The sequence below is a fragment of the Felis catus genome, chromosome F1, assembly GCF_018350175.1.
Source record: "Felis catus isolate Fca126 chromosome F1, F.catus_Fca126_mat1.0, whole genome shotgun sequence".
Classification (NCBI taxonomy): Eukaryota; Metazoa; Chordata; class Mammalia; order Carnivora; family Felidae; genus Felis; species Felis catus.
In genome coordinates this window covers 23,843,065-23,860,404 of record NC_058384.1, presented here as the reverse complement: position 1 = coordinate 23,860,404, position 17,340 = coordinate 23,843,065, and positions in this window count along the sequence as shown.

Genomic DNA, 17,340 nt, shown 5'->3' with positions numbered 1-17,340 from the left:
GTTTATGCCTTTTTGTTATTACAGTATTCCTGTATTCTACTTAAGACATAAATGTCAAATATCCGGTAGAAGTGCTAACAGTTTCTAATACCATGCTCAGAGCAGACATTGCTAATTGAGCATAGAGCTCCTTTCCTTCTTAACACAGCACTCCAGGCAACCATTGCTCTTGATCTGTGCTGGTTTACAACATAAAATCTTGATGCCGTTGCTGCCCTTCCTGATACCAAGGTACCTAGGAAGTAAAAAATTATTAAAATTGGCAATAATGGAATCATAGCAAATGATCTGTTAGCAAAAAAATACAATTAGAAAATAAAATGACACAAGCAAAAATAAATCAGAACTAAGGAATTATAAAAAGGAGTAGGAAGTCAAGCTAGGGGAGGGGCATGGCTTTATGTAGTTAATGTTGTTAGAACTTAATATAAATTAACTGGATTCAGAAGTTAAGAAAGAAAAATGAAAGAAGGGAGGAGGGAAGAAAAGAAGGAAAAGAGGAAGGGTGGGAGGGAGGAAGGACATCTTTTGGATGGCATGTCATATGAGGGATGAGTGATTTGTTAGGCAGTGTCCCTATTTCAATGACACATGCAGCAATGAACTTCATGAGGCTATTCCTCAGTAAATGCCAAGGGCAGAAGCCTTAGGCATAATTCAGTGAAGACAGTTTCATAGTGGGTCAAGATAATGTGCTCTAATTTGATACCAAAAAAAGAACATAGGCTACTAAGAAGTGTGGGTGAATAATCCCAGAAGGAATTTGATGGTTTTGCAGAATATTTTCTACATTTGGGATACAACTGCCAGCTCACTACATAGTATAACTTCCTAATGACCGTGATACTAAAAAATAGTATCATCCTTGAGTAAGCCCTTATAAAATAACACTCTTCCTCTCTCCCTTTTAAGTAATTTTTACAGTTCGCCAGAGACTTCTGTCATTGTATTCTCTCATAACATTGCTATGTCCTAGAATAAGGCGTTTCTGAATTAGTTAGATTTTGGAAGAGTTGCTTCTTGGGAACATATGAAACATATTAACTTGACCATGTTTTTCTACACCATAGTGTAGCACACGCTGGTGCTGTGTGCCCAAACATAGCAATTGTAATTCCAGATGCTTCCCAATCAAGAACAGTTCCTAGTACATCTAGGTGCTCAATAAATATTCATTGAATAAATGAATATCAAGAACCCTTTTATGTTAGTTTCTCCAACAGGCTTTAGGTTTTGAAAGTTTGTCCAGTAAACAATTTGCATTTGAATAATGATAAATTTGCATGTTCAGATCAGTGTGGTATAACTCTGGCCTTGTTAATTCTGAATGTTTTGTGATATTTGATTCTTACTGAACTTCACTTAGAGTGAAAGACACCTCCTGGTCTTAAAATGTTGCCTTTATTTGGGAACTTCTCTCAATGATATATGCATGATCCTTACCACATACCATAAACCAGACTAAATTCTAGAGAACTTAAGAGGTATATGCAGGAAGTGAAATGATTTTTTAAAAATTAAAAGAAAATTTAGGGGCACCTGAGTGGCTCAGCCAGTTAAGCGGTGGCTCGGTCGGTTAGGCAGCAGACTCTTGATTTCAGCTCAGGTCATGATCTCTCAGTTCATGTGATCAAGCTCCACATAGGGCTCCATCCTGACTGTGCACAGAGCCTGCTTCTGATTCTCTCTCGCGCTTTCTCTCTGCCCCTCCTCTGCTCATGCTTGCTCTCTCTCAAAATAAATAAATAAACTTGAACACATTAATACATAAAGCAAAAATTAAAAGAAAATTTAGATGAATATTTATTTTCCCCAGAGTTTAAAAAAGGAATCTAAACATAAAAACATTAATAAAAAATGGTAGATTTTATTACCTGAAAGTTAAACTTCTACACACAAAAAATCTAAAGGCAAATAGAAAGTAAGAATATATTTTCATGAATAGGTAAAGATTTAATAGCCTTCATTTATAAAGCACTCATACAATCAGTAAGAAAAGTAATTTCTCAATAGAAAGATTGGCAAAGGACACTGACAGTTTTAATAAGAAAAAATAAAAATAACCATTAAAAACATTTTTAAATGGCCAACACTAATAATAATAAATGGAAATTAAAATGAGATACTCAGTCTGATCTATCACTTTAGTATATATTTCCACAATAATAATAATATTTAATACTGGCAAAGGTACAGATTTTCTGGAAAGCATTTTGGCAATATGTGCCAAAAACCTTTAAGGCTCCCAGGCAAATGAGGACAAGGTTGTATGTATCACATTATTTTATTACATTATTTATAATGGCCAAGATATGGGGGCAGCGGCGGTGGGGGGGGGGGGGAATCTAGATGGCTAAAGAGAAAAGGAATGGTTAAAATAAGTAAACCATGTAATGGAGAAAATTTTTGATGAAATTGTGAAATCATGAGAAAATTTGTGAAATAATATTAAATGACAAAAAAAAAAAAAACCTGTGTGCAGAGACATATACACAGTGTAGTTTCAGTTACCTAAAACCAATATATCTGTATATGCATAGAAAAAGTTTAGAAGCAAATATACCAAAACATTAATCTATGTTTTGCTAATTAACTAATTTTTTCTTCGTTGTATTTTCCCCTTATTTTCCAAAATTTTCCATAGTGATCGTAAATTATTCTCCCAAGTTTTAAAAAGCAGCACATGAAATAAAAAATGAAATGCCTGATCTAACTGAAAAATTCTAGAATGCTTCCATATAAACATTCAGCTTTTTCTAGATGAGTATTCTCCCCGGGGGTGCCTGGGTGGCTCAGTTGGTTGGGTGTCTGACTTCGGCTCAGGTCATGATCTTGCAGTTTGTGAGTTCGAGCCCCACGTCGGGCTCTGTGCTGACAGCTTGCTCAGAGCCTGGAGCCTGCTCTAGATTCTGTTTTCCTTTCTCTCTGCCCCTTCCCTGCTCACGCTCTGTCTCTGTCTCTCTCAAAAATAAATAAACATTAAAAAAAAATTAGATGAGTATTCTCCTAGCACTTTTTCTGGGTTCTGCATTTTGATGTTTCATGTCCTTAAGCTGTTCTCAACTTACCTCCCCAGGGGGCAGGTGCACTTCCGTGATTGGATGATACAGTTTCTCTAAGAATATGCCTTAATTACTAAAAGCCAGGTCAAATCTGATGGGTCAGATGTGCCTTGTAATTAGGAAAAAGAAAAAGACAGAATGTCACAAAGAAATAGTCAAAGGCATCCCCGTCAGACTTTAGAAGCAAGCTTTCTGCCCAGTACACTTCCCCCAGGAGCCTTCCTTGAATCCCTGGAGGGTCTGGGATTCCTCTTCTAGCTTCTGGTGTTGCTCTGGCTTGCCCTCAGCATTTACTGCCTTAATGAGATCATCTTTTTCTGTGCCTTTCTTCCCTCCCTGCCCTGGCTGCAAATTCCTTGTGCACATGTCTCCCATTTTACTCATCTCTGTAGCCTCAGAACACAGTACTAGTCAATCAGAATAGTACTTCTTATCCAGTGGCTTCATCTGCACCTCGACCTTTGAAAACAAATTCAAGTAAGAAGTGAAAATATTAGTCTCTTGAAGCCAAGAACAGGGAATGATACTCAATCCTGCTTGCTTTCTCAACTCAGCACAGCAAATCGGGCACATATAAAATTAGTGGTTTCAGATTGTTCTGGCCAGAAGTGGTATATGAAACCCAAGCCTTGTATCATTATCACATGCTCACTTACAACTCTCCCCGTCCATCAACAGACTAATCATTAACTGAAATAAGCCCTTCTTTCAATAACTTTGCTTGGAAATGACTGCCCAAAACCATGAAACAGAATTGAAAGCTTCTCATTTTACTGAAATTGGACCAACATTTACTGTTGCACACTCACTGCTGTGGTCACTGTCTGTTCCTAGCCTTGCAAGCCAAGGGTCTCTTCTCTGTTAGCTGCCTAGCTGTCATATTGGTACAGCCAGAGGCTGAGGCTATGGTGAGCAATATGGGCTGCAGGAATCGAGCGAGGCTCTGCAAGCTAGTAAAATTCTTCCATTTGGGATTTGCCTATACTGGATTATCAATACTATTTTCTCTGGGGCGCCTGGGTGTCTCACTCAGTTAAGCATCTGACTCTCGATCTCCGTTCGGGTCATGATCGAATGGTTCATGAGATCAAGCCCTGTGTTGGGATTCTCTCTCTCCATCTCTCTGCTAGCTCTCTCTCTCTCTCTCTCTCTCTCTCTCTCAATAAATGAACTTAATAAAAATACTGTCTCCTCAGACTTCCTCAGGAAATCTTCCTGAGCTTTTCCATCTCGACAACTAACATCCTTAAAGGGCCCTGCTCTGTGAAGCCTTGCCTGACCACTCTGTCCTTCAAGCCCTCATCGGACTTTGTATGGGTTTCCGCCCATGTCTGCTTCTTTCACTAGACAGTAAGTTCCTTGAGAGCAGGAGTAACGTTTTATGTTTTTTTTATATAGCACAGTGCTTGAAAAACTGTCAATAATGAATGGAGTTGAGCCACTGGGGGAAAAAATACCGCTCTAAATACTTATTATATTTTTAGACTCACTCTGGGAGTTCCCGCCACTTCTAAGCAGAATTATAAACATTTTCTATGACATAGTGTGGTTGGTAGAAATCTTTGAATCATATTTGTGTCAGTTCCTAGCTTTATAACCTAGTAAGCTAATGTCTCTTAAGCCTCAATGTCCTAATCTTTTATAAAATGGGAGTAGTGGGGCGCCTGGGTGGCGCAGTCGGTTAAGGGTCCGACTTCAGCCAGGTCACGATCTCGCGGTCCGGGAGTTCGAGCCCCGCGTCGGCTCTGGGCTGATGGCTCAGAGCCTGGAGCCTGTTTCCGATTCTGTGTCTCCCTCTCTCTCTGCCCCTCCCCCGTTCATGCTCTGTCTCTCTCTGTCCCAAAAATAAATGTTGAAAAAAAAAAAATTTAAAATGGGAGTAGTAATAATGTATAGTGGTCACGATAAGTGAAAAGTATGCCATTCTTTCGGCATATAGTAGGGGATTAATAATCTTTTAGCTATGTTTACAGTTTCCCCCATCCCTACCAGAACAATTTCTCCCACCAGTTTTTCTCTTATCTTTTAAGATTCTTATTGTTTTTTCCCATCAGGGTTTCCTGATGCTCTAGGGCAGTAGTCTCGAGAGGGAGCAGTTTTCTAGAAAAGGCCAGATATTGGATATCTTTAGATTTTACAGTCCTTGTTCCATATTCTTTGTTTTTGTTGTTTTGCTTTTGTTTCTTTACAACCCTTTTAAAACGTGATGCCGTTCTTAGCTCAGAGGCTATCAAAAAGCAGTCCAGATTGGACACATGACCCATATGGGTTTAGGGGTTGGCTATACCATGCTCTAGAGTCAGGGTTCTTAAAGTGAGCCCCACCAGTGGCATCAGCACCTCCCAGGAACTCATTAATGCAAATTCTTGGACCCTACCTCAGACCTAGTGAATCAGAAACTCTGAAAACAGACAAAGGAATCTGTGTTTTAGTAAACCACCCAGGTGATTTTAATGTAAATGTTCACCCTTGACTGCATGTTAGAATCACCTAGAGGGCTTGAAAACATTTCAATACCCAGGCTTCACTCTACACCAAACCAGGAACTCTGTGGGTGGAACCATAGGTGTTGAAAGCCCTGCAGGTGAATCAATGTGCATTTGCAGCTGGAAGCCCATTGTATAGAGCTGGGGGAGAGGCTTTGCATCTGCAAAGAAAGACTTAATACTAATATTGCCAAGGGATTCAATACTATGGGGTCTTTTCTTGTTTTGACAATTTCTTGAAGGAATCTTACTACAATCAGTTCATCAAGATAGCTATTCAGTACTGCATATAAAGCACTAGACACTGGGGATATAAAAGAAGTATATTAATATGGTCCTTTCCACCTTTGAATAATTTGCATATATAAAGCAAACGTCTCAATTTCAAAAAGCTCATAATTCAGTTTTACAAGGAAAGAACAGCTCAAGAATCACTGCCCATATTTCCTTCGTCACTGAGTTTCAACCTGAAACATCTTCATTTGTCACTAATTCCACTCTCTCTTCACCATTACTACAATGGGCCGCACCCATTGCTCCATTATTCCACATCAAGTAAGCTGTAGGGTGTTTTATTCTTGTTGCAAAATCACATTTTCCTGTAAATATTCTGTGGAAAAGTCTTTGTACGGTTTTATATTGGTAAGATAATTCTAGAGTGCCACATTTGACAAATGACATCAGCTAGCCTGCTGTAGCCATAAACCATTTTAGAACTCTTATGCGTAATTTGGCTTCAGGTCAAGGTGGTGTAATATGAACCAGCAGAATATACAGCACAGTGTGTCCTTAGCAGCTATCCTAAAGATCAGCAAAACTCATTCCTGTAAAAGAAGCTCACCCATGAAGCAAGGTCAAGCCCAGTGGTCACTAGAAAAGGTTCACTTAATGGAATCACTCCTTGCCTAGAGGTGCTTCTGCTTTGTAACTCTTCTGTGGTGGTCCCTTTGGTTGCCTACCTTATACCTATTCCCTCCTACCACCCTTGCCTGTCTTCTCTGCTGTAGGTGTTCCCATGTTGTTCAAGAGTCAGATAGCCATGTTCCTCAAGGGAGGAACCTGGCCTCCTCTCCAGACCCAGGGGCTAACTCTTGACCATTTAGGCTAATCATAGTAATTTCATTTCCTTTGTCAGTGATTGAGTTAGGAATAAGCTTGTGATTCATAATTCTGGCCAATGAGATTTGAGAGGAAGACCGCAGAGGGAGCTTTTGGAAGGTTCTCCTTGCTGTGCAAAATGCTGTGAAAACATGCAAAGGAAGATGTTTCTTCTTAGGCCTTTGGATACGGTTTTGTGAGGATATGATGCTTAGAACGGCCATGGCCATCTTGCAACCATGAGGAAATACGTCTGGAGCCAAAAGCCAACACAGTGAGAATGATGTAATAAAAAGATAGAAAGAATCTGGCCTCCACAATGAGTTCGTTAGCTGCTGAATTAAAGAACTCAGATATCACCTGACCTCCAGATTTCATTGTCGTGTAAGATAATAAGTATCCTTATTATCTAAGCCACTTTGGGTAGATTGTCTGTTCTTATAGCCAAAAGCATCCTAATTAATACATCTGTGTTAGTCATATTATCAGATCTGAAAGAATCTTGTGTTATACTTAGTGTCTGCTTACTCCAAGAACATACCTATTAGTACTGGCGATTTTTCTGTTGGGAGAAACATTTTTTTACTCATTCCTTTCTTAGTTTTCTCTTGTTTCCAACACAAAGCTATGTCTCACTGAGTACTTTATATCTACCGCTGTTATTCATGAAGACCTGAGTGAGCCCTTAACTTTGATACTGCCTCAACCTACAACAGAATGGTAATCCCATCCACCCCAGGCACAGACACAACGAAGGATAGTCCTTACCACACAACAGCTGACATTTTTATCCGCTTGTGGTTGTTAACATTGACATTGACAATACCGTAATCCTGAGTCTGAGTTCCTCAAAACCTTCTCTCTATAGTTCGATGCTTGACGCATAATTGTCATTCAATAAATGTTTATTTGGATGAATGCATGAATAAACCCTAATTATTTGTAAATATCACATCAAGGAGGATTTAGAGAATTGAAGATATTTGAGGCTCTATTTTTGAGGCCGAAACCCAAATACTAACTAGCCTCTTTCTGCGACATCTAGCTAAAACCAGAGTGGGAAGTATTATAGCTCCCCTTTTAGGAATGAAGTGCCCCCCCCCTTTCTCTTGCTCTTTCTCTTGCTCTTGCTTTTACTTGCTCTGTTTGGAAGTTTCAGAACCTTAAGCGATCTGGTCCTATGAAAAATTTTAAAACAGGTATTTTCATGTCCACAAGAAGATTATTATTGGAGCCCGAAGAATTCCGTCATTGCTCGTTGAGAGTCTGTGACATACTGGAGTACGGCATGCATTTTGAGAGGCACATGCACTTGTGTCTGTTCTATAGTAACTAGTTTATTTGGATGACTTCAAGGGCAAGGGACCGTAACATCGCTTTGAAGAAGCTCCTTCATTGGAACTATTTCATCCATCAGACTGACTCCGGTAGCTAGAGTAGAGAAAAGATGGGTTTCATTCAACCTCCTGTGCCCTTTCCCCCAGAAAAGGGCCGATTTGTGACATTCAGGTTGAGCCTGCGCAAGGAGGAAAACGCCCTCTTGTTTTCTTGTGGAAACTTCATCATCTGTCTCAAAGAAGGGAAACTGCTTCATGCTAAGATTAAATGTCTCAAGAACCAGATCATCTTCACTGAGAGAGATTGAATGACCTCAAGGGAAAGAAAGGAATATCGTGCTGAGACCAGGCTTCTCTGAAGCTAATTCTGCTTCGGAAATGAATTCCTCGGTGCATAGCCCTTCTCAAATCTTCCCATGAAGGAGGGGAGAGCATACTAGAGCATAGGAAACGTGTGGGTTAAGTGTGCTTCCCTCAGTCCCTTGTCATCTGCGCAAGGATATAAAAATTATTGGCTGAATCCTATTGATTAGTATTAATACCTCCACAGCAGTATTAATCCCTTAACAGTCTGAATCTCTACCTAACAGTTAAGGTTTCCTTATGAAATGGTGACTTGCCTATACGTCTGTCTCTTTCATTGCATTTTAAGCACCTTGAAACCCAGTGTCTGAAATACTTACAGTAGCAAGCACTCAGTAAATATTTTGAAATGGAACTAAATCATTGTGTAATAGTGAAAAGGCTCAGGCTCACTGAGTTGACAGGTAGTTACTAAGCCTAGAAGAAATCAGGCTGAGACTGTAAGCAATGGTACTTTGCTTATATGAGAAGACATTGTGATTTCTAATCAGAAAGACCACCTTTCAGACCCCAGCTTTGCAACTCACTGGTTGTTCTCCTTTGAGTTAGTTACTCAATCTCACTGAGCCTCTGTGATACGAGGATAGCGACACATTTCTTCAGTGGGCTGTTGGGAAGATTAAATAAAGTGGTGTGGGTTGATTATGGCCCCTCAGAATTCATGTTATTGAAGTCCTAACTCCTTGAATGTGACATAATTTGGAAAGAGGGTCACCGTAGACATAATTAGTTAAGATCAGGTCATACTGCCTTAGGGTGGGCTCCTAATCCAACGTGACTGGTTTCCTTAAAAAAAAAGAGAAATTTGGGGGCGCCTGGGTGGCTCAGTCGGTTAAGCGTCTGATTTCGTCTCAGGTCACGATCTCACGCTTCATGAGTTCAAGCCCTGCATCGGGCTCTGTGCTGACAGCCCAGAACCTGCAGCCTGCTTCAGATTCTTTCTCCCTCTCTCTCTGTTCCTCCCTCCCTCATGCTCTGTCTGTTTCTCTCTCAAAGACAAACATTAAAAAAAAAAGGATACACACACACACACACACACACACACACACACACTCAGGGAAAACACCATGTGAGGCTGAAGGCAGCGACTGGGGTGATATTTCTACATGCAAAAATAACAAAGATTGCCAGCAAACCAACAGATGCTCGAGGCATGGAACAGATTCTTTCTCTAAGCCCTCCAAAGAACCAACCCTGTGAACACCTTAATCTTGGGCTTCTAGCCTCTGAAACTGTGAGACAACAACTTGTTGTTGTTCAGAGCCACTCTGTTGGTGGTACCTTGTTACGGGAGCCCCAGCAAACCCACAGGGGCGGCGTGAACAGAGGGCAGTGCATATGTAATAGGTATTCAGAATCTGTACTTATTATTCTTTCTTTCTGTACTAGACTTTCATGGAAGTTTACATTCAAGAATGACTTGTGCTGGGGTGCCTGGGTGGCTCAGTCGGTTAAGCCTCCAGCTCTTGATTTTCACTCAGGTCATGATCTCACACTTGTGAGATCGTGTCAGGCTCTGTGCTGAGTGTGGAGACTACTTGAAAGTCTCTCCCTCCCTCTCTTTGCCTCTCCTGTGCTTGTGTGTGTGCATGAACTCCCTCTATCTCTCTCAAAAATTTTTTTAAAAAATTAAATTATTTTGTAAAAAAGGAACAACTTTGGCTGCAGTTAAACATTTGATTTTGGATGAGACAACTGAAAACTATAGGGAGTGATGATATCATGATTTATGTTAGGAAGGCAGAGATTGGCTAATACAAATCAGAATAAAAATATGAAGACATGGCACTTAAAGTGAGGGTATGTTACATGGCTTGAGAAAAATACCACATTTTCGAGAAGTTATTAAAATTTTATTTATTTATTTATTTATTTATTTATTTATTTATTTATTTATTTATTTTTCTCCTGGTATTTTTCTTCTTCTTAAAGCTAGAATTAATGTCAACTTTTGATCTTCATGGTATATCCTTAGAACTAAAAATGAACCAACCAACCAAAAATGAAATCAAGCCATGGATGTCTTTAAGAGTCCATTTTCTGGGGCGCCTGGGTGGCGCAGTCGGTTAAGCGTCCGACTTCAGCCAGGTCACGATCTCGCGGTCCGTGAGTTCGAGCCCCACGTCAGGCTCTGGGCTGATGGCTCGGAGCCTGGAGCCTGTTTCCGATTCTGTGTCTCCCTCTCTCTCTGCCCCGCCCCCGTTCATGCTCTGTCTCTCTCTGTCCCCCAAAAAATAAATAAACGTTGAAAAAAAAAAATAAAAAAAAAAAAAAGAGTCCATTTTCTCATAAGTTGCAAACAAGACCGTCTATGGTTTTTATGGGGAAAGTACAGTTAAGTTCTCCCTCTATTTCCCAAGACAACAAAGGCCTTTTCTTCTCATGTCCAAATTTCAAAGTCTTGAAGTGTGGCCATTCATAGACATTCAAATGTGCACCAAAGGGTTTCTGAGTAGGCATTTTGCTTCATTATATTGCTGTGTGTTGAGGTGCTCCTCTTTGGAGAAGCTTCAGGGCTAGTGAGAGAGACAGATGAGTGAACTAATGATTACCACACAAAGGGAAGAGAACATTGAGAGATTCAGGAACATGATGCTGGAAGAAGCCACCCTGCCAGAGAAAGGGAAGAGGGCTTTCCCAGAAGGACTGCAATGAAACTCCATGTTAAACAATGATTAGAAGTTTGTGTGTTTCAGCAATATGTAAAGTACAGGGAGGGGTGCTGAGTGAAGCATGAGGAGTCAAGGGGAGGGAGGGACTTCCTGGTGGAAGAAGTCAGAGTTGAGATTTGAATGAAGCAGGAGAGCATGGAACCCCATGGTGCAAGGAGGGACAGTTCAATACCTTATCATGGCCAGGGAGACCTGCAGGAGATGAACCTGGGGTACTGAACCTGAGGTGATGTCATGAAAGGTTTTATTGGCCATGCTAAGGAGACTTTATCCCATTGACGGTAAATATTTTTTTATTGTGGTAAAATAATGTAGTAAAATAAAATTTTATGCACAACATAAAATTTACCATTTTAACCATTTCTTAAGTAGGCAATTCAGTGGCATTAAGTGTATTTACAATGTTGTACAATAGCACTGTCCATTCACAGAACTTTTCATCATCTCAAACAGAAACTCTATTCATTAATTCCCCACTTCCCCCTGCTCCACCCTCAGTCTACTTCCAACCACTATTGTACTCTCTTTTTTTTTAAGTTTATCTATTTTGAGAGAGACAGAGAGTGAGTGGGGGAGGGGCAGAGAGAGGTGGGGAGAGAGAGAGAATCCCAAGCAGGCTCTGCACTGTCAGCACAGAGCCTGATGCAGGGCTCAAACTCACCACCCATGAGATCATGACCTGAGCTGAAACCAAGAGTCAGATGCTTAATCAACTGAGCCACCCAGGCACCCCTCTACTTTCTATCTCTACGAATTTGCCTACTCTAGGTACCTCATAGAAGTGGAATTATATGATATTTGTCCTTTTGTGTCAGTTCACTTAGCATAATGGTTTCGAAGTTCATCCAATTGTAGCACGTATCATGTTTTCATTTTTTAAGGCTGAATTACACACACACACACACACACACACACACACACACACATACACACACCACATTTTGTTAATGCATTTATCTGTTAATAGACATCTGGGATGTTTCAACCTTTTGGCTATTATGAATAATACTGCTACAAACGTTGGTGGACAAGTATCTATGTGAGTCCCTGTTTTTAATTTTTGGGGGTAGATACCTAGAAGTGGAATTATTGTATCATATGATAAGTCTATGTTTAGCTTTCTGAGGAACCATTGAACTCTTTTTCACAGCAGCTGTTCTATTTTACATCAGCAATGTTCAAGAGCTCCGGTTTCCCATATCCTCACCAACATTTGTTATTTTTTTAGTATTTTTGTCTGATAGTAGCCATTCTAATGGGTGTGAAGTGGTATCTCATTGTGGTTTTGATTTCCATTTCCCTAACAATTAGTGATGTTGAGCATCTTTTCATGTGCTCATGGGCTATTTGCATATCTTCTCTGGAGAAAATATCTATCTTCCTATTTGCCTATTTTTTTCACCTTCAATTTTTTTAATTTTAGTTTTTATTTTTTTTAATTTACATCCAAATTAGTTAGCATATAGTGCAACAATGATTTCAGGAGTAGATTCCTTAGTGCCCCTTACTCATTTAGCCCATCTCCCCTCCCAGAACCCATCCAGCAACCCTCAATTTGTTCTGCATATTTATGAGTCTCTTCTGTTTTGTCCCCCTCCCTGTTTTTATATTATTTTTGTTTCCCTTCCCTTATGTTCATCTGTTTTGTCTCTTAAAGTCCTCATATGAGTCAAGACATATGATTTTTGTCTTTCTCTGACTGACTGGTTTCACTTAGCATAATACCCTCCAGTTCCATCCACATAGCTGCAAATGGCAAGATTTCATTCTTTTTGACTGCCAAGTAATACTCCATTGTATATATATATATATATATATATATATATATATATATATATATATACCACATCTTCTTTATCCATTTATTTATCCATCGATGGACATTTGGGCTCTTTCCATATTTTGGCTATTGTTGATAGTGTTGCTATAAACATGGGGGTGCATGTGTCCCTTCGAAACAGCACACCTGTATCCCTTGGATAAATGCCTAGTAGTGCAATTGCTGGGTCGTAGGGTAGTTCTATTTTTAGTTTTTTGAGGAACCTCCATACTGTTTTCCAGAGTGGCTGCACCAGCTTGCATTCCCACTATTTGCCTATTTTTTAACTGAGTCCTTTCATTTGTTTTTTTGTTGTAGGATTGCAGGAGTTCTTTATATATGCTGGATATTAATTGCTTATCAGACATGTTATTTGCAAAGATTTTCTCCCACTCCTTGGGTTGCCATTTTGCTTTTTTGATATTGTCCTTTGATGCACAAAAGGGCATTAAGTAATTTTAAACAGAGAATTGATATTTTCCAGTTGGTGTGTGGAGTGTGGATTTGAATGGGGCAAGGCCAGGGGGCAGGGGAGACAGGTTAGATGACCACAATATCCAGGCAAGAGATGGTAGGGTCTGAACTGGAAAAAATGGAAAAGAGATGGAAAGAAGACTTATTTAGGAAGTAAAAGCAACCAGACTTTGGTGAGAGAAAAAAAGGGGAGGGAGATGTGTTGGGAAACTACTTTGATATTCAGTAAGAGAGGATGAGGACCTGAATTGGGGAGCAGCAGTGAGGGCAGAGAAGAGACAAATCTGAGGAGATTCAGTCCTAACTGATTGAATAGGTGTAGAACAGAGAGGAGTGATTGATGGCTCCAAGCATGGACAGCCCAGTAAAATATTACCTCAATTTCCAGTTAACAACCTAAATTAAATTAGTCTTAGACACAGACTAGTCTAGATGTATCACCCCCTGTATAAGATGGTTTGGTTGAGCCTGCCCTGAATTTTCCCTCCCACCCTCACTTTCCACTAGAATCTTTTCCTCTTACAATAGTATATTCTATGATTCGTTACTGCTCATGACACCAACCTCAAATACTTTCAGAAGGGTATGAGATAACAAATAAATGTAAAGAAATAAACCTGGGTTCAAATCTGGATCACCATTTACTAGCTTTGCAACTTCAAGTGACCTAAACTCCATGAGCTTCTGTGTTTTTCTATGTCTGTTCAGTGGGCATAATAGTAGCATCTTCTTCATGCAGATGCCATGAAGATCCAACGGAAATGATTCAAGTCAAACCATTAGTGCTGGACTGAAAGCCTCAATATGTTCATACATATTTTTGCAACCATTGGTATTCCACCTCTATATCCAATGGCAAAATCCAGTTAGATCTAAAACAGCTTCAACACTGTGGCACAACAGAGAGCAATGAGGGCAATATATGAACATCAGTAACCAGGGAGGATCATGGAAGAATAAAAGCCTTGGAATCAGAAGATCCTGGGTTTAAAGCCTGAATTATTCTCTTGACTTGCTCTATGGCCTCTTCTGCCCAAGACCCAGTGGGGGAGTGACAGCAGGTCAGTACCGGTGATGAAGGGAATGTTGGTTCTCACCCTTCTCACAGAGGTTTGCCACTGCGTTATGTCTGTCTTCAGAGGAATTACCTCCAGTAGAAATGGCAGCTCTGCCCATTTGGAGCCTAGATCTACAGAATCAGTGCTTAATCTCCTACCCACATGGATGCGGCAGTCAACTTAGATGATGCACAGGTATTTGTTAGGAGAACTAGCACATATTTCAAATCAGAGCCTACTGGTCACAATCGAGGGTGTTATCTCTTACTACATACGCTCTCCTCAACCTTCGCTAGAGGTGACACTACGGTAGGATTGGGCCTCAGCCTGTTGGCCACTCTGAACCTCAGGCAAATTCTGAGGAGCGTGGGTTACAGCTGCGGTGTGGTGCAAAAATAGTACATCACAAAGTGACTTCCCGCCAGGCTTTCTCTACCAACAAAAGACTGAAGCTCTTTTGTAGTTGAGAGTGGGAAGGACTTGGACATTGTCTCATTTAAATAAGCATTTTTCTGCCCCGTGCGTTCAGTTAGCAGTGGTGATATCAAGTATTTAAAGCTGTTGTGTCCCATCTAATTATATTTCTACAGGGAAATGTTGAAGAAATATCTAGCTATATGTACACACTTAGAGAGAGATGAAGAGCCATAGTCTGAAACCACAGGATTTTAATATGTCTGACTTAGGCTAACCCAAGCTTTGAAGAACATATGACACCCTCCTTTCCCCACAAAAAGCAATATGGCAGCTTTTAGAATTTTTTTGTTTAATTTTCTTGCTAATGCCAATTAACCTGTGACTATATTTTGTCTGCCTTCAAAGGACGTACATATAATGGAGAGTACTAGTCACAAACATTGTGTTCCACAAGCTAACACTGACCCATGCGCGTTTTAAATTTGAATTGATTGCTGACATTAAAAACAGAAAGATTTCACATGGAAATTCAGATTTCTGTTCTCTCCTGATAAAGTACAAAGAACTCACCTCCACAGATGTCAATAACCACCTGGAGGTGAAAGGCACCCCCACACGACTCAGTCCCCTCATCTGTGGCAATTATCCAAGTTACTCCCTAGCCCTTACAGCCAAGTGAGTAAGAGACCCTTATATCACACACATTCTATACCCTTCATGTCACAACAAACAACTATTTATTTATATTTGTTCCATAATAATCAACCAGGTATTTATGAAGCATCTACCAAATGCCCGTTCCAGTCCCAGTTGCTCTTGTAAGACAAGAAGACAAGGAAAAAAATCACTCCCATATCAAAGCATTTATAGTCTGGTTCTGTACCGCCCGAACAGCCTTTAATCATGTGGCACTACTGAGCATTTGAAATGTACTTAGTCTGGATTGAGATGTGCTGTAAATATAAAACACACAGTGTATTTTAAAGATATTCTACAAGAAAAAGTAAAATGTATCATTAGTAATTTTTATATTGATTACAGGTTGAAATGATAATGTTTTGACAAAATGAGTTAAATAAAATTTATTATTGGAAGTGATTTCACCTGTTTCTTTTTATTTTCCAGTGCAGCTATTAGAAAATTTAAAATCACACATGTGGTTCACGTTATATTTCTATTGAACAGCCCCTGGGCTCGTTGGTGAATGTGTTCAGCAGAAATTTATTCAGACTCCGAGAAGTTGGGACGAAAAATGCACAGTAACGGAAATGGAAGATGGATCTGAACGGATGAGATGTGACTAAATCTATGTCTATTACCTCATCGAGCCTGAAACTGCAACAGGCTGTCTGCCCGTTAATCCTATTCTGACTCTTTCCCTTCTGCCTCACTGGCCTGCACTGGGGACGTTAATGGTGACTGACTGTGAGAAGGAGGGGGAGGGGAGACAGCAAAGCTTGGGATTTCAATTCTGCTGGGAAGTGTTGTTTGCTTAGGTGCTCTGAGAAGCAAACAGCCAAGATGGGATTAAATATGCAAGGATTTGGTGAGGGAAAATACTTGAGTGAGAAAAAAATGGGGAGGGACCCAGAGAAGCCTGGGAGAGCAAGTCAGAACAGTAGAGGAGGCGGGAGGGACTAAAGGTTGGGGGAACTGTCCCTTGCTGCTGCTATGGAGCCTGAGGATGGTTCAGCAAATAGCAGAGTGTACTGGGGGCAAGGTCAGGGGTACAAGGAGTCCTGGGTCTCTCAGGAATGGGTCTACTGTAGTATCCCTGCTGCACTTGGTCACTGGCTTGGAACAGCCACTGGAAAACCATAGTCTGAAACCACCAGATTTCAGACAAGCTTGGCCTCCACACAAACACAGCAATAGGTTTCAGAGCACAGTGAGCCAGGGCCCTTGGTTAATAGTGTTCTCTCTAGTTGAAGGTCTCCTAGTGCATTTTCAGGACTGCAACAGAAGCCAGCTCTGGTATCTTACAGGCTCTTAGTCAACCTAGAAAAGGCATGGCCAAAATATTTGCTGCAAGAGAGCAAAGACTTAAAATAGCCACTCCTTTTTCTCATCCTTAGAATGCCAGCATCTTTACCTGTTCACATAGGACTTGTGTTCTGATCCTTGAATTATTTGTATGATTCTCCTTTGAAAATGTTACATAAACAAATATGTGTGTGTGCGTGTGTGTGTGCGTGTATAGATATAAAAGAGCATCTCCAAAATATATATATTCTTTATAGCATGAGTTGAAGTGCTGATGGTCTAGCAGGGAGCATAATGGGGGTTTGAATTAAAAAATCTTAAAGGTGACTTCCAATTTCAATAGCTGTACTTCTCTAATTGACTCCTAAAGGAGTAGACTCTTTTTTCAATAGCCTTTTTCTGTAACTATAATAAGGCTCTTTGAAAAGTGGAGGAAAAATTTTTTTTGAAAAAATATATTTTAAAAAGTAATTACCCCAAATTCCACCACAGAAACCACCATTATTGACATTTAATATTTTTCAAAGCACATGTGTATATATTTTAACCTTCTTATAATCTCTTCTTTTAT